Below are 18,107 nucleotides of genomic sequence, written 5' to 3' on the forward strand. Positions count from 1 at the left end.
GGGCTAGTTCTGGGGTGACTTCTAATAGCTGTTTAAGTTCCACCTAGGCTGCAAATGGAATTGCAAGCAAAGCCATGAATAGTGTGGGCTGCAGCCCTGATTCACGCAAAACTGTGAGCAAAAAATTAAACATTCTCAAAGGATTAATAATAATAAAAAGTTTGGAGCCCAGTTACCTAGCATTGCTTTCAAACTGGAAGTGAACCTGTCTAAATATGCTCTGAGAAAACACCTGGTTAAATCCTTGCCCTTTTTGTAAATCGTGCATTTCCTGAACAAGCGGGCATAATAGCTGGATTAGAAACATACTGGTTTTGCAACTAAAGAAAGCCTTTTACACCACCACAATGTCTGGGCATGCAGTGCACATGGCTTAGAGGCAAGGGAGCAATTGTGAAGTGGAATTAATTTATTTTTAGTGCTTAGGAAGATCACTCCGTTGAGGACAAGGGGCCACGACCGAGTACAGGGCTGCCTCACAATCTGTTGCTCCGGATTTTATCAGAAGCCAAGCTGGTAAATAATTGCTGGCAAAAGCAGTGTATGTTTCACCATGAGATGGAAAGTAAATGTCAACTTTGTTTGATAGTCATAAATGGTGGCAATAAATACAACAAACATGAGCTATGGGATGATATTTATAAAGCTTGCCTTGAAATATGCCCCCTGCGTGCAAAGAATAGCAGACTTTTTATTTGTTCTCTCCTGTCTCCACCCCCCCTCCCTGTTTTTTTTTTTTAATATTTATTTATGGTTTTCAGTTATAACAAAGAAAACATTTCACAAATCAATCAACGGTAATTCTGTCATTTTAAATCTTGACTTCTCTCCCCCCTCTTTCTGCGGTTCCTTAACATTGTTTTTGTCTTTCCTGCATATCCCAAATTGTTTCAACCTATTCTTTTTTTTTATCTGTTACTTTTTAGAAACTGCAAGCTTTTACAATAGTCCCGCTAATGTCTTGATCTGTTTGTGGTTTGTTCGTAGGTATTCAATAAACCATTTCTTAATAAAAAGTTTGTTATTTCCCTCCCTATGTGTCAGAGCAGGGGTTCCCTATGCACTGCCCATGTATGCCATGGTACTTGAGAAGGTCTTCATTGGCACCCCCAAGCATTCATTTTTTTAAAGTCTCCAGATTTCCTGTAAAGAAAGTTGTGAAGCAAAATATGCACATATCCTTCTAAGTGATGTCTGCTAAACTCCTGTCAGTGTTTTCAGCCAATGAGTGACTCAGAGCTGTGAGTGATGAGTGACTTGTTGGAACACAGGGCATTAGGAATCCCTGGCGTCCTAAAGAGCTGCTGTTTTCTCCTCCCTTTTCATGCACTTTTCCTGCTTCTGCCTTGTTTTCTGGCTCTTCGAATCTCTGTAGCCTGTCTCTTTCTGTTGCAGATGTGTCTTTCTTGTGGTAGGTTCTTCTGAGTTCAGATATAATTTGTACCCTGTTCATCTGACTGGGTTGCCCCAGCCACTCTGGGTAGTTTCCAGCATATATAAAAACATGGTAAAACATTAAACCTTAAAAAGCTTCCCTATAAAGGGCTGCCTTTAGATGTTTCTTAAATGTTATATAATTACTCTTCTCCTTAACATCTGATGGGAGGGTGTTCCACAGGGCGGGCGCCACTACTGAGAAGGTCTTCTGCCTGGTTCCCTGTAGCTTCACTACGCACAGTGAGGGAACCACCAGAAGGCCTTCAGTGCTGGACCTCAGTTTCCGGGCTGAACGATGGGGGTGGAGACGCTCCTTCAGGTATATTGGGCCAATACTGTTTAGGGCTTTAAAGGTCAGAACCAATACTTTGAATTGTGCTCAGAAACGTATTGGGAGCCATTGTGGATCTTTTGGGACCGGTGTTACGTGGTCTCGGCAGCTGCTTCCAGTCACCAGTCTAGTTGCTGCATTCTGGTTTAATTGTAGTTTCTGAGTCACCTTCAAAGGTAGCCCCACATGGAGCTCATTGCAGTAGTCCAGATAACCTATCAGATGGAGCTGGTAGACAGCTGCCCTGGACACAGAATTGACCTGTGCCTCCATGGACAGCTGTGAGTCCAAACTGACTTGCAGGCTACATGGTTATTTTCTCCAAATACTATTACACAAGATGGATGGATGGATGTTTAAGAATGTCCCCCCAGCTCATGTAAAAACAAAGAGGCTTGGGCATGTCTCCTACTGTGCAGGAGCCAAAACCTATTGTACCATATGGTTGACTTGCATCACAATTGTATACATGTCTATTCAGAAGTAAGTCTCTTCGTGTTTAATGGGGCTTACTCCCATGTAAGAGAACATAGGATGGCAGCCTATGTTTTGGTTTAAGGTTTGGCATTGGAAGGGAGGGTTCTTGCGTGTACAGTGGTACCTCAAGTTAAGTACTTAATTCGTTCTGGAGGTCCGTTTTTAACCTGAAACTGTTCTTAACCTGAAGCACCACTTTAGCTAATGGGGCCTCCTGCTGCTGCTGCTGCACTGCCGGAGCCCGATTTCTGTTCCTATCCTGAAGCAAAGTTCTTAACCTGAAGCACTATTTCTGGGTTAGCGGAGTCTGTAACCTGAAGCGTATGTAACCTGAAGCATAATCGAGGTACCGCTGTATTTAAGAGCTCCATGGTAGGCAGAAATTCAGTAGGTTTAAACTTTCCTAGTATGAAAATACAAATATGCACCCACTTCATGGCAGCCATTTTGCGACTGGCACCCACAGTATTTCAAAATGTGCCCGCTGGTCCAAAAGGTTTGGTAAGCCTTTTGTTAGAGGATCCTGAATTCAGTTTTAAGAGAAATGTTGGATTTAGCATATTTATACTAAACTCAGATTTCATTTTAGACCAGATAATGAACATAATGAATATATGTTTATATAATGAATATCCCTTAAAATCACTTGTCTTAACTCATTATTTCAATATGCTTTTTTATGGCTTTTATCTGCTGCTTATATATAAAAAAATTTTTATAGTATCCTGATAACCTGCACGAAGTTCTGTGTGGCTCCCAGATGGGGCCTGGAGTTTAGTTTATTTATAGCAACTTCAGAAGAAACAGTGCCTGGCTCAAGGTGGCTGCTTCCTCACTAAGAAACACTTAATATATCTACTCTGATCCTCTTGTTTTCAACCAAGCTGTGTATTGTTCCCCATAAAATCCAGGGTGATCATTGCTGCTTTGTAAAAGCTCCCCAGCTGGGTCAGGTTGTTCTTACTCAATGATCTGCCTTCAAAACCCTTGAGGGCTTCCCAGCCTTTATTAGCAGAGAATTGTGTGTCTTTCACACCTTTGACAAATTGACCATGGAGGAGTTGGCTAAATCGTATCACAATATAAGTTTTCAAAGGGAGCACACAGAACAACATGTTCCTCAGCAAGCAAATTTAGCCCTTCAGCTTTGTTGCGGCCTCAAATATTGTTGTGGCCTCAAAAGAACCAGTAGCTTTATTTGCATGGCATGACAGTGTTTAGCTAAATTTCTGGTGACTGGGCAAAACAGAGAGCACAGCTGTTGCAACAGGAGAACAGGCCTGTTAGCAGGATGCTGAGGCTTACCTGTACTTTGGTACCAACTCTAGCTGCTTTATGTAAATTTGTACGGTGAGAAGAGCCTGTCTTTGTTTGAGAAGTTTGGAGGAGCAAGTTAGTTGCTAGCTTTCTGTAGCTCGGCTTTTGCATTCCTGCAGTTGATGCAATAGGTTGTTGTGAGTTTCTTAAGCGCATCCCACACACTTCTTTCTCTGCACTTAATAGCAACTCATGTAGCATCCTGACCTGAAACCTCCTCACCTGCCATTGTGCCTCAAGCTCTACTGACCTCCTCACCCCTGCCAACCAGCCAACTTCCTGAGTCCCTTAATCTTTCCTCCTAGTATTTAAATGGCATATTTGTCTGGTCTGCAGTTGGTGAGATTCCAGTGTGGGTGAAAAATAGCAGGGGATGGGTGGAGAAGAGAATGCATTTACTACTGACTTCCTCCCTGCCTTTGAAAACAGGGATCAGAGAGAATGGAGGACATTGAACTCTTCCCTTGGAAAAGTCTTAAACATTCCTGGTCTTCTTCACCTGGGATTAAAAAGTACAGGTGGGGAACTGAAAAGTGTTTCCCAGCAGATGTGCCTGGTGGAAATCTTGAACAGGCTTGAGTGATCTAACACAATGACTTGGCGTTAAAAGCTAAGTTTTATCTGACTGCCTGCTGGCCGCTTGTCTTTTTTGGATATTGCCCAAAGGCACAGATTGAGTCACCATGCTTACAGAATCATAGAATTGTAGAGTTTGAAGGGACCACAAGGGTCATCCAGTCCAACCCCCTGCAATGCCCCCAGTGTGGGGCTTGAACCCACAACCCTGAGATTAAAGAGTATTGTGTTCTATTGACTGAGCTGTTTTAGTTTTCACAATAATGTAGTTAAATTTCTATACTAAAAGCATTGCAGAGTCTGTGCCAAGAAATACATATTCTGTAACTGGAATAAATGCTGGAAATCTGAATGCATCTGCATGCAGTTACATAATTAGCATGCTTTATGCTTCCACATTTTTTAAAAAAAATCAAAATATCACTCCTGAGTCAGTGCACAGCCTAGAAGAGGAGAGGCATTTTAGGGGCTTCATTTCTCTTGATTAGGGCTCCCCCCCCCCGTGCTAAATACTATCGTCTTGACATGGTAGAGTTGCAACCTTTACATTTCCGTATGTTTTTAAACGTCAGAGCCCCAGCATGGATGCAGCCTGAAACATCTCGCTTTGTTCCCTATTGTGGTCTGTGTGTAACTGATCCCCAGTTCTACACAATGAAAGTGATACTTCCACATAAGCACTTTCCTGAGCCTGCTTACATGATAAGGAGTCCCAGGGTCATCAGAGAGGCTAGGTAACTGAGAGTTATCTCAAATCAACAGCTTCACCTCTGACTGTGTGTTTACAAAGAGGGCACATTCTGACATGAAAGTACAACCGAGAGGATAAGCTGGCCTGCCATTAACACCTTCTGACATGTGTGCTTGGCCGGCCATCATCAGCCCTGTGCTAGATCGCTATTTCCCACAGTAACCTATTCTGACTCTGTCAATATACATGATGGGAAATGTAAAATGGCGGCTTAAGTAACTGCTTCCTTGGATTCATCTGTGAATTATTTTGGATAAAGCAAGGTGACTGCTGTCTTTTTTGACTGCTCTCCTTGGACAGATGTTGCAGCTCTTTGATCCTTCAGAAGGATCCAGTCTCTTGTATCTGTTCCTCCTGTTTGTCTGCCTTTTCCCTCCTTATCTCATGCACAGCCACCTGTGGGAAGCCATACAGCAGATTTGAGCAGCTCTATTCCTGTTAACAAAAGTAGTTCTCCTTGCATTGGGTGTTTGCAAAGCTTGGCACGGGTCCCAGGGTGGTTGAATAAACAATTTAAGCTGGAGCAGGTTAGTTCTTACTTTCTGATCAAGGACACGAAATGTATGAGGGTGTGAGTGGTAGGTTTCCATTGTCTTAATTCAGAATGTTCTGTATAAATAACATCTCATTGGGCTTATTCGCCTGAGCTGTGTTCACAGGGTGTGTTAAAGCTGCACTCACAAGGTTAGATTCTTGGTTTAGTGTGTACTTAGTAAATTATGAATACTGCAGGTTTGAGAGGCTTAGCTTTAAAATATCTGTGGCCCCGGTGCTTCCCAATCCTGGTGCTTATTCATAGAAGCATAGAACTGTAGAGTTAGAAGGGACCCTGAGGATCATCTAGTCCAACCCCCTCTTGGGCTTGCCGATCAGAAGGTTGGCGGTTCGAATCCCCAAGACAGAGTGAGCTCCCGTTGCTCTGTCCCTAGCAGTTCGAAAGCACACCAGTGCACGTAGATACATAGGTACTGCTGTGACAAGAAAGTAAATGGTGTTTCTGTGCACTCTGGTTTCCATCATGGTGTCCCATTGCGCCAGAAGCGGTTTAGTCATGCTGGCCAAATGATCCGGAAAGCTGTCGATGGACAAACACTGGCTCCCTCAGCCTGAAAGCGAGATGAGCGCCGCAACCCCATAGTCGCCTTTGACTGGACTTAACCATCCAGGTTAAACAATTCTGTTATTAATTTCAGTTTCCCCTTATAAACACAGGGGAATAAATCAGGTTTTTGGATTAAACCCCCAAAAGGCACAGAGACTGCTGAGACTTTGTGTGTTTGAGGGGGGGGGGGAGGAGGCTGGTTACAGAGGAAACACTAACATCTTGAAAGCAGGAACATCTGGCTTGGCAATGAAGTGGAGCTTTTGAATGTTGAGCTCCCTCCCCATGCTCTAAAGTTATTGTCGCTATTGAAGACTGAAGGTGGAGTTAGGCCCAAGGCCTGAAACTGAGCCAGCGTGCCTGAATCCCTCTCTCAAAAGTCACGTGACTGCACAGCAGAGAGAACGGAGTCCTTGTGCCGGAGATCCCGTTTTCTGTAGGGACTTGTCTGGCTCAGCCATTCTCTTGTCCCTTTGCATCACTCAAGAGAGCCGCGTTATCCTAGTGAGATTAGTGCCACAAGGCGAGGAGCCAACGCCGTTTCCCTCAGAGCGTTGTTTTATTGAGCTTGTGCATTCTGCAGCATGTTCTCGGCACAACATAATGGTGCATTTAAGGTGGGTTCGTTCTGCCTTCTTAGTTCTGCTATGCTTTCCCCCCAGTGCTGCTGCATTAGAGGGGCTGTGTGTAGCTCAACAAAAGTGAGATGAGAAACACTCAGAACATTTGTGGTGTGAGGAAAAAGTTGCAGGATTTCAGCAGAAGAAATGCCCTGACAGGAAATGAAGCAGTGTGACAACCCCAGAACATTTGCAGGTGCAAATAGTATTGAAAAAGGGATTGCTTATGACTCGTCTGATAGCATAATGAGTACAACTCATTAATGAACAATAGAAAGGAGGAGCTGTAGGAGGTTATCATCCTGGCAGGGGATTGTGATAGTCTAAACAACCTATATGCAGTTCGAGGAAGAACTATCCTAGATAAGCCTTGCTGTGACGCAAGCAAACAATTGAGATGTGTGCTCCGTGCATTTAACCTGTGTGCTTGAGGAGCCGGGAGTATGCATGGGGACAGAAACACTAAATGTTTCTGGGTCTTGATAGTAGGTGGTTTCAAGCTAGGTGAAGCCATGTCTAGCCACTCTGGACAGTAGTGATTAATACTCTTTTCTTTCAATAAGTTATTGGGGTGGCTTGCAATAAAATATTGCAGTACAATACAACAATGTAATACAGTGGTACCTTGGGTTACTGAAACTTCAGGTTACAGACTCTGCTAACCCAGAAATATTACCTCGGGTTAAGAACTTTGCTTCAGGGTGAGAACACAAATCATGCTCTGGCAGCGCGGCAGCAGCAAGAGGCCCCATTAGCTAAAGTGGTGCTTCAGGTTAAGAACAGTTTCAGGTTAAGAACGGACCTCCGGAACGAATTAAGTTCTTAACTAGAGGTACCACTGTATGCTAAAAAGCACTGTAAAGAAATATTTACAAGCCAAAATGGACTGTCAGGGGCACCACAAAATACCCGTTTCACAGAAGAAAAGCTGACAATGCTCAGAACCCTCTCCCTGCAAAAAACCAGACAAAATACCTATGGAACAAGTAAAGCACACAGAAATACCAGACCATCCACTATGAAACAATCAAAAATATCCCTCTCAGTGTTTTTTAACTGAGAGTAGCAGGTGTCCTTTGTGGGTGTCAGAGGGGGGTGTCTGCTGGAACCCTGGGTGTCACATTGGGGAATCCTAGGCATGGGGTTTCCTAGAATGAAGGAAAGGTTCTTGTGCATGAAATGTTAGTGCTTATCTAGATTTAAAATAGCCTTTCAACCCTCTGAATTGTGCCTTTACTAGCAATGATGACTATTTTGGCTCAAAATCCTTGTCAAAGATCAGCCTTGTCAGCAAGGTCTCTCTTGGAGAGCTCAAGTTTTCCAAAGAAGCCCTTTAATCAAAAGTCAATATGTACCCGGAATTAAAAAGGGAAGAACAGAAGACGAAGTGGACTCTGCAGTGGAAGGTCAAGTGGGTCATCCATTCTTTGGGTGACGTGTTGCATTATAGGAAAGCAGGAGGGTAGCAGCACCCAGCAAATAGAGATCAAATGAAAGGAAACCCAGATAAGAGAGAAGTACTGTTGGCTTAAGGGACGCAGGTGGCGCTGTGGGTTAAAGCCTCAGCGCCTAGGACTTGCCGATCGAAAGGTCGGCGGTTCGAATCCCTGCGGCGGGGTGCGCTCCCGCTGCTCGGTCCCAGCGCCTGCCAACCTAGCAGTTCGAAAGCACCTCCGGGTGCAAGTAGATAAATAGGGACCGCTTACCAGCGGGAAGGTAAACAGTGTTTCCGTGTGCGGCTCTGGCTCACCAGAGCAGCTTCGTCACGCTGGCCACGTGACCTGGAAGTGTCTGCGGACAGCGCTGGCTCCCGGCCTCTAGAGTGAGATGAGCGCACAACCCCAGAGTCTGTCAAGACTGGCCCGTATGGGCAGGGGTACCTTTACCTTTACCTTACTGTTGGCTTGCCAGGAATTTTAAAGGTAAAGGTAAAGGTACCCCTGCCCAGACTCTGGGGTTGTGCGCCCATCTCACTTAAGAGGCCAGGGGCCAGCGCTGTCCGGAGACACTTCCGGGTCACGTGGCCAGCGTGACATCGCTGCTCTGGCGAGCCAGAGCCGCACACGGAAACGCCGTTTACCTTCCCGCTGGTAAGTGGTCCCTATTTATCTACTTGCACCTGGAGGTGCTTTCGAACTGCTAGGTTGGCAGGCGCTGGGACCGAGCAGCGGGAGCGCACCCCGCCGCAGGGATTCGAACCGCTGACCTTTCGATCGGCAAGTCCTAGGCGCTGAGGCTTTAACCCACAGCGCCACCTGCGTCCCTGCCAGGAATTTTGGCTAGTATCAAAAAGTGGTATTCATTCTACTTTGGATGGGGCTGTACTGCCCTCGTAGGAGCAAGTGTGCTGCTTGGGCCACACACTTGGACCCTGGTGGTTTTTATCAGCTTTGGTTGATTCAACAACTTAGTTCTTTCTTGAAGACATTAGTTATCTATGTTTTGTTTACTCCCAGACTAGACTTATGCAATGTGTTCTCCGTGAGGCTGCCTTTAAAAACTGTTCGGAAGTGTAACTTGGCCCAAAATATGGAAGCCCGATTTGTTCCGGCTTCATTTGATTACCTGTCCATTTCTGGGCTTAATTTATAATGGAAGGTTTGGCCTTTAAGTCTTTAAATGGTCTTGGGTATGGTTACCTGAAGCACCACTTGCCCCCATAGCAACCTGCCAGGGCTTTTCAGATCAGCTTTGCCATCCTAGTTTGCTGTGCCATTGTCCTTGCATGACCAAGCAAGTGGGTATCAGAGACAAAGGGCTGCTTTGTGGGCTGCACCAAGGCTTTGGAACACCTTCTCCGTGTGGATTACAGCAAACGTTAAAAAATCAGCCAGTGTTGAATGTGTTGGGAACAGTGTTAGAAATTAGCCAGGCACCAAGCGCATTTTGCAACTGGCATAGGTCCAGTTGCAACCACTTGAGAGATTTCTGGATGCCAGGCTGGTGACTGGGGGAAGCAAAATGTCGCTTAGAGAAGGATCTGAAATAATTTCCCAGTAGCTTGAATTTGTTTTACAGTCGTACCTCTACTTATGTACCCCTCTGAATACAGAATCTTCAGGTTACGGCCACAGCAAACCCAGAAGTGTATACTTCCGGGTTTCACCACGCGCGCATGTGCAGAAGCGCTCAATCGCACCGCGTGCGTGCACAGAAGCGCACCTCCGTTTACATTATTTTGGGGGTGTGAACGGACCCCCGGAAAGAATTAAGTTTGTATCCAGAGGGTCCACTGTATTCTGGATTGTTTTATTCAGTGTTTTAATGTGTTGTAAACTGCTTTGAGATTTGTTCTTTGAAATATAAAGCAGTATAGAAATGAAATTGTTCTTATTCTTAATAATACTAATATTTCAACTGGGGGTGGGGGGGGATGACACCTAGATATTCCATTGTGGCAACCATAACCTAGGTTTAAGGAGCCATTTGGCAATTAGCTTATATATCTGAGGTACTAACACTGGTTAGCAGTTGAGTCTCTGGAACATAACCAGGCAATAGGATTTGATTGTTTCACTTTGGGTGTGGCTGTGGTGATTGTCTGCCCTTACTGTTCTGCAGAGCTTGGACAATTCTATTAACATGTCAGTAAGCTTTAAGTCGGGGACGCAGGTGGTGCTGTGGGTTAAAGCCTCAGCGCCTAGGACTTGCCGATCAAAAGGTCGGCGGTTCGAATCCCTGCGGCGGGGTGCGCTCCCGCTGCTCGGTCCCAGCGCCTGCCAACCTAGCAGTTCGAAAGCACCTCCGGGTGCAAGTAGATAAATAGGGACCGCTTACCAGCGGGGAAGGTAAACGGCGTTTCCGTGTGCAGCTCTGGCTTGCCAGAGCAGCGATGTCACGCTGGCCACGTGACCCGGAAGTGTCTCCGGACAGCGCTGGCCCCTGGCCTCTTAAGTGAGATGGGCGCACAACCCCAGAGTCTGTCAAGACTGGCCCGTACGGGCAGGGGTACCTTTACCTTTACCTTTAAGCTTTAAGTCAGAAGCTAGGCAGTTTCTTTCTTCGGTTTTTCCATAGAAACTTGATAATTAAGGCCAACAAATGTCAGGCCAGGTAAAAATTCTGTTTGAAATTCAGCTGTGTGTATGGTCTCTGCCCATGGCCTGACATTTGTATGTGGGCCCTGCACGAGCAAATTCTGAAGGCTTGTGCATCAGTGCAAACATGTTTAACAGCTGAAACTTGCAGTAGAGTGCATTAAAAAGCATTATGGAACATGTGACTTTGTGGCTTTGTGTAATCGGTGATGGACAGGATGCAGGCAGCCTCATCTGTGCCAGATGGCAACCGCAAACCCAATGGTTGCAAGAATTGGCCCTTTTGCTTTTCTGCTGTCATTGGCAGCCAGGAAGTTAAGTGGGCAGGTATGATTACCATAGTGTTCTGCACTGAGGCTGCTGATAGCCTGCTCACTGGCGGAAGCTGCCTTCCCACCTCTCTTTAGCAAGTAACCACAATGCAAGTTTATGCTGCTTTCCTTCCTTTAATAAAGTAGACTTTGTGTGGGCTGGCAGGCACATTCCTGCCCAAATAGTTCTTCATACTAACAGTGCAAGAATTGTGCAGAGAGGCTACCTTTTGTCCACAGCCCCTCTACCCAGGAGTAAGTCTCACTGACTTCAGTGGTGACTCATGGATAGGATTGAGCTGCCTGTGCCATGCAGTGCTTGGGTGTAAGAGGGGAACAGGACAGGTTGGACAGAGCCTAGCCTAGCCATAAGGTGCAGCCGTGAGCTAGGGAAAGTTAACTGTGCATTGCTCTCCTTAACATTCTTCCACTGAAGAAACTTTGGGTGGAGGTGGGATGCTGAGTTGGGCAAGTCCCCACCCCCATTATGCACAAAATGGCATTGCACAAGTCTATTAGTGACATTTAAAAATACTTTGTTTGTTTGTTTCAAAGGGATGTTTAATCTGCAGGTAAAGGTAAAGGGATCACTGACCGTTAGGTCCAGTCGCAGACGACTCTGGGGTTGTGGCACTCATCTCGCTTTACTGGCCGAGGGAGACAGCGTACAGTTTCCAGGTCATGTGGCCAGCATGACTAAGCCGCTTCTGGCGAACCAGAGCAGCGCACGGAAACGCCATTTACCTTCCCACCGGAGTGGTGCCTATTCATCTACTTGCACTTTGACGTGCTTTTGAACTGCTAAGTGGGCAGGAGCTGGGACCATCGCGGGGATTCGAACCGCCAACCTTCTGATTGGCAAGCCCTAGGCTCTGTGGTTTAACCCACAGCGCCACCCACATCTGCAGGTACTGGCTGCTAAATGCTGTATCTGAAATTCCGACTAAGCATCAAGAAGAACTTTTTGACAGTAAGAACTGTTTGACAGTGGAGCAGAATTCCATTAGAGGTGGCAGATTCTCCTTCCTTGTAGGTTTCAAAGCAGAGGTTGGATGGCCACCTGTCACGTATGATCTAGTTGAGATTCCTGCATTGCAGAGGGTTGGACTAGATGACTCTCGGGGTCCCTTCCAACCCTTCAGTTCTACGATTCTGTGGGTTAAGGGGGCAGGAGATGCTGCCTCCCAAGATGGAAAGGTAACATACCCTGCTGAAATTTTCATCCTTAGGTCCTGCTTCTTTCCATCCCTTTCATTCCATCTGATTCCAGAGTCCTCAATAAATTGCATGGTAGTGAATGCAAGTCAACCATTTGGGTCACTAGTCTGCTTGTAACCAAGTCTGACTAGGGGTTATGGGACTGGAACCCACAATGAAGATCAGCCTGAAAGCTCTGCACAAAGCTGTTTTTCTGGTTTAATGTGTTTAGCCTTAGAAGTTTCAGTCTGAAACTGCCCAGAGTTTCTTTTGCTAGCTGGCTCATGGATGGTTTTGGCTTGGATAACCCAGCTCCAGATGCCCCATGCCTGCAAGTGCTGGCGACTGCCTGCTTTCCTTCACCGTAAAACAATGGCTCCAAAGCAGTAAATGGAGACTAAACAGAGCCAGGTTCAAGCTGTAAACATTCCTCCCCGTGGCCCAGTGTCATCCTTCAGTTTTTCCATTAGCACTGCTTTTAGGGATTGCTCACCTTTGCATTCCCATGCAAATTGAGATCATGTGCAATTTGTAATTGCGCTGTCAGGGGCGTGACTTCCTAAGTGCTTGGGTTTTTTATGTATAAATATTTGAGGCTTTGTACAAAATGGCACAGAGCTGGAAAAAGTTGGGAAGGTGATTGATGGCCCCTGTGTCAAGCAGAGTAATGGCTGTCTTCTTGCTGAAAACCAGTGGTGTACATTTAAATCCCAACTTGCAAAGGCATGTTGGGTGGCCTTTGCCAGCCCACTATAATGGGCTCCTTGCCTCAGTTCCTCACTTGGAAAATCAGAGGCATTGTGGCCTACATAACCCAGATGAGAATTAACTGGTTCTGTTGTAAATAACTACATGCAAGAGTAGAGCTATAGCTCGTGGGTAGAGCGCATGCATTGCATGCAGGAAGGGATCTGTTTCAACCCCTGGCGTCTCTTTTCTGAAACTTTGGAGAGCTGCTGCCAGTCAGTGCAGACCAGCCTTCCTTAACTGGTTGCCCTGCAGGTGTTGCTGGACTCAAATTCCTACCAGCATGGCTAATGGTCAGTTAAGTTGGGAGCTGTAGTCCAGGCAGCATGTGGAGGGTTGAGGAACGCTAAAGTATATGATGCAGATCTAGATGGACCATTGTCCTGTATGCACCCAATGCCTTGAAACACCCAAAGCACATTCTTGCCCTAAAAGAATTCTAGGTGCTGTTGTTTGTTACGGGTTGCTGAGAATTGTGACTCAGGGGTAAACTACACTTCCCATAAATGTTTGATTGGAAAAGCATATGCTTAGGAATGTTCTTTCAAAGCTGCAGGGTATACACAGCAGTGGAATGCCTTATTCAGTTCAAGCGTGTTAAAACAGAAGAGATTGTCTTGGCATTTGCTAAAACTCTTCTGGGAAACGGATCATCTGCCTTGTCGCTTTGGGAATCCCCAGTTTTGCTTTTCTTTTCATTAAGGCAATAGCTGTGCTTGGCCTTTACATGGCGCTTCCCAAATACCCAGCAGCCAGCTCGGCTGTTGGGAAACACTGTGGCTTTGCAAGCCCTGGGCTCTGTGCTTCCCAAGGGCCAAGCAGAGTGTAATAGTGTTCCACACAGAGAACTCTATTCTGCAGATGCTCCAGCTGTTTCTCTACCTGCCTGAAGCTAGCATCACATATGACATCAAGTTTGGGGCAACTGCCTGTGGTTTTGAGGAAGCAGCACCACGGGCCAACTTGGAGATCTGTGCTGAGCCAAATTTGGGCTGGGGGCTCCTCCCCTCTGCTCTAAGCACTTCAATACATTGCTTGCATTGGATTTATTTTAATATGAGGCATGTTTAGATTATTTTGCCTGCTTGGCTCTGAGAGACCAGACTGTAAATAAAAGGGGAACGTCGGTTGACAGAATTATTTGTGTGCATGCTCACATTAGCACCCTTAGACACAAATTCGTACACTGTTTTGCCCTTGGACTCTTAGAGCCAACCTACCCACTATATAGAATTGGGTAGCAGAATTCTGGAAAGCTGCTGGTGTAGGTGGGGGGATAATATTCAGAGGCCTGTTTTGTTTTGTTTTGTTTTTGTGAGGCGGGGGTGGTGTTATTTCAAAGGAGGAATGTTTCGGGGGGGGTGTATATTTATCGGCATGTGCCTGTTTTTGTGGGTTTTTGTACTGTACACATGTCTGTGCTAGCAGGACACGGTGCACCTGGGAGTAGGTATCTTAAGGAACTGCCTGCCAATTCTTCATAAAAACCTTCAGGCCTTTCCTTATGGCCATGCCAAAAAGCTACAATTGGTTGCATAGCTAAAGTTCTTGCTATAACTAGCATAGACAGAATGTGGCACAGAACACATTTTCTTAAACGCAAATATCTGTGGTTATTTTTCCTCTGGAATTTCTTCCAAAATGCATTGGTGCTAAATGGAGATGAGGTGCTTTTCTTATAGGCTGCCCCCTGCAATGGTGAGAAACTGAGTTAAGGAAGTAGTAGAGGGCAGAACATGAGAATGTCTTGAGTGCAGAAGCAAGGGAAGGAGGGTGCACCGACAGCCATGTGTTTTGTGCATGGGGCAGAGGGCTAGAGGCATACAGGCAAGGGAAGAGCTTGGTTCAGCTGCCAAACCGTTCCCTTAATTTAGCTAAACTTCAAAAAAGTACACAGTAGAAATGAAAGTGTATTCCACCCCCCCCAGTTGCTAGAAAGGTGTCTCTGGTTTCTGAGCTGGGTAGTTGTAATGAGTGATGCTGAAAAGGGGGAGGAAAGCAGGAGGAGAGAGATAGAAGGCTCATTCCTTTTTATTGGAAACCATAGACTAAACAAATTCATGGTGACAATTCTGCATGGTGTGCAAGTTGTACTCTGCAATCCAGTCCTGGGAAATATGGAGAAAAGAGGCTTCTGAACTCATCCCTGATGAGCTTGCGTTCAGGGAGGAGGAGGAGGAGGAGGAGAGTTATGAGAAGAATGTCTTCTTTTTTTTAAGGAGCTGCAAGGGAGGCGGGATTAGGGGTTTATTTCACAGCCATAACTGAAAACAGTACAGCTGTTTGATATCCAGTGCCCAGATTCTCATTGCAAGGGCCATTTTAAACAGGGCTGTTTCTTGCATAGGAGGGCACTTCAGATTTCCACAGAAGGGAAAATTGTGGAAGGTGGCAGAATTTTGGAGAGAAGCCTGCTCTTGAGTAGGTCTGGGCAATAGAACAATATATCGCTATGAGGGGCTAACCGCGATGGCGGTTTCACTCAGCAGTATATCGCTGTTAAAACCGCCGCCACTCCTGAGTCCCTCCAGCACCTAGTGCAGAGCGAGAAATAGGCTGCATTGGTGAGGCGCTGATACAGCTTGTTCCTTCCTCCATGTCTTTAAAATGCTTGGCTGAGGAGAGCACAGCTGCCCTCACCTCAGCCAGGCAATGGAGCCCTAGACTTGCCACTGGCTCACTGACAAAGGAGCCCTGCTAACGGAGGCTGTTAGGCTCCATTGCAGGGCTCCCTCCATCTTGGGGAGTGGTCTGGCTTGCTCAGCTGTCAGGCGGGATCCTCCCCCCCCCCAGCTGAGCAGCGGGCTTGGGCATTGGCCCCGACCTGCAAGGCGCTGGGGTGAAAGAGTCCCAGCTCCCATGGTGAGAGCTGTGGCAGTTTCACCCAGCGCCTCAAGGGCCAGGACCAACGCAGCTTTTTTCAACATCGTGGTATATCGCCAAACCACAATGTTTGGCTGGTGATACACTGCGATGTTGAAAACCTAATATTGCCCAGCCCTGCTCTTGGCTTGCATTAAAAAGTGCTTGTAACCGGGGGCATTTTCTCTTATCGAGCTGATTCTTACTCTTATTTAAAGTAACAGCACGTGAGCCATTGGGAATTTAAAAGTGGGGACCCTAGAGGCAAGTGACTGCCAACTAAAATAGCCGGTCTATTAAGAGGGGAGCGATGGCATACTGTATTCTGTGGTCCTTTGAGGAACAAAGGCTTTGATCTCTAGGAGGATTCCACTCACCCCCTTGATGGTTGCCAACGTGGGACCCCCAATACATTCCTCCATCTTTCTGTCTGATGGATGATGTGCAATTCTTGTACTCTGTTTGCTACCCTTGGTGGTGTGTTGGTGCAGTGATCTTCTGTTTTCTGTCTATTTGTCCTTACGTCAGACTTCCCAGAACTTTCGCCTTTATGCATTCTGTGATGAAATGTTTTCTTAAGATTTGAACCATAATTGGGAAACGAAGTCAAGCGGGTTCTTTCACTGGAGGAAGGGGGATGACCCGACCCTCCCTTTCCCCAAACCCACTCATCATAAACAGAGTTCTTCCAGCAACAGGATCCACAGGGTGCCTCCTTGAGCAGTAGGTTCGCAGGAAAAGTTTGGACGGGGTTAGGAAAGAGACACTGCAGCTCTAAATCATAGCTATAACCCACCCTGCCTCCTTGCATACCAAACAAGCTGTTCTGGCAAATGCAAATCTTAAAACTTGGGGTTTCGTTCAAAACCCTCAGCATGCATCAGAGGCTGTAGTATAATTTGAGGAATGCTTGTGTGTTTCGTCATCTGGCAAGCAATGCATGAGAAGATTCGCTCCCGGCCAAGTCTGTGGAGGACACATGTTGGAAAGGTTGTGGGTCAGTGTGCCCTCATGGCTAAAGCTTCTGAGACAAGTTCATGTGCTGTAAATGGCTGAGGAATTGGGTGTTTCAGCACATGTCAATATCTATCCTAAGGAGAAAATTCCAAAGGAAGCTCCATCTGCTTATATCCTTTGAATTCCTGGAACAGGCATGAATAACCAGTGACAGCTCTCTAGGTGTTGCTGGACTCTCCTCATTACCTGGCCATTGGCCACGTCAGCTGGAGCTGATGGAAGTCTTGCAATAGCTGGAGGAGTCCACAGGTCCCCCACCCCTCTTAACTCTTCCAGAGTAAGGGGCAGCTGTTTAAATTGAAGCTTGCCCTCAACTCCTATACCACATTTCTGACATGATGGTCCACATGTGTTTCCCAGCTTTGAAAAAAGTCACTTAAAAGTCTCCTCCCACAGTGTATTCAGTATAGAGCTTTCACAGTCTTAAATCTGATAATGAATAGCAGCATTGGTTTCTCGCTCATATAAAATACCAAAGCGGCTTGCAGAAGAAATTCTAACATCAACCTGGAAACTTTTAACGGGTAGAGTTCCTTTATCTCCTCCCCAGAATAGTCTAGTCTTTCTTTTCTGTTCCTTTGCGTAGGAAGATCACTGCCTGGTTGTTCTAAATTGGTTTCTAACATTGTGTTTTTATGCGGAATCCTGCCCTGGGATCATCGGGTGAAGGCGGTCAAGAAATAAATAAAAATATAAGACTAAATATTAGGGCGGGGTGCCTTCTTTTTCTAGAGCTCCATAACTGGGGGGAAACATTGTACCAGCATGAGCAGCGGAGGAAGATGGGTTTTACAGTAGCTCATAGGCAGACATAGGAATCAGGTGGTAGATCCACCTAGCTGTTTGCTAAAAAGAGACATGGCAGTGAGGGGAGCATCTGACATGCTTATTTGATCATAGGCCAACTGAGAGGCACCACACGAGTTGCAGAAATGGGTGTCCTTTGAGCACACCATATTGAAGAGTGAGGTGATTGAGGGTGGCTGTGGATTCTGCCCTGTATGTCTGCAGGGATATGTTGCAATTACTGGATGTTCCACTTCCCAAAGAAGCTTCGTCATGGACTTGGCTTCCTTGTTTGAGGAGGGTGAAGTTGTGCCAGCTGCTGGGTGTGCCAGCTCCTCCTCAGTGTGGGCAATGGCTGTGAATGATGTGTTCTTCCATCACTGCCCAGCTTTCCTATCTCCACTCAAAGAGGCAGGGTGCCCAACGAGTCAAATAAATGAATAATGGGTGGGTTGGGTGTTCTTCTACCATCTGTTGTTGTGGATATTAAAGTTCCCAGTAAACACTCTTGTTTGGGTTGCTAATCCTTTGTACAAATA

The 18,107-nt window shown here is 46.1% G+C and overlaps 1 protein-coding gene across 1 annotated transcript in view; it reads left to right on the plus strand.

Moving 5' to 3' along the window:
• The window catches only part of NHERF1 (NHERF family PDZ scaffold protein 1), a 62,469-nt gene that overhangs the window by 22,604 nt on the left and 21,758 nt on the right, over nucleotides 1–18,107 (plus strand). The window lies entirely within an intron of this gene.

This window comes from Podarcis cretensis (genome assembly GCF_951804945.1).
Source record: "Podarcis cretensis genome assembly, chromosome: 2".
Classification (NCBI taxonomy): domain Eukaryota; kingdom Metazoa; phylum Chordata; class Lepidosauria; order Squamata; family Lacertidae; genus Podarcis; species Podarcis cretensis.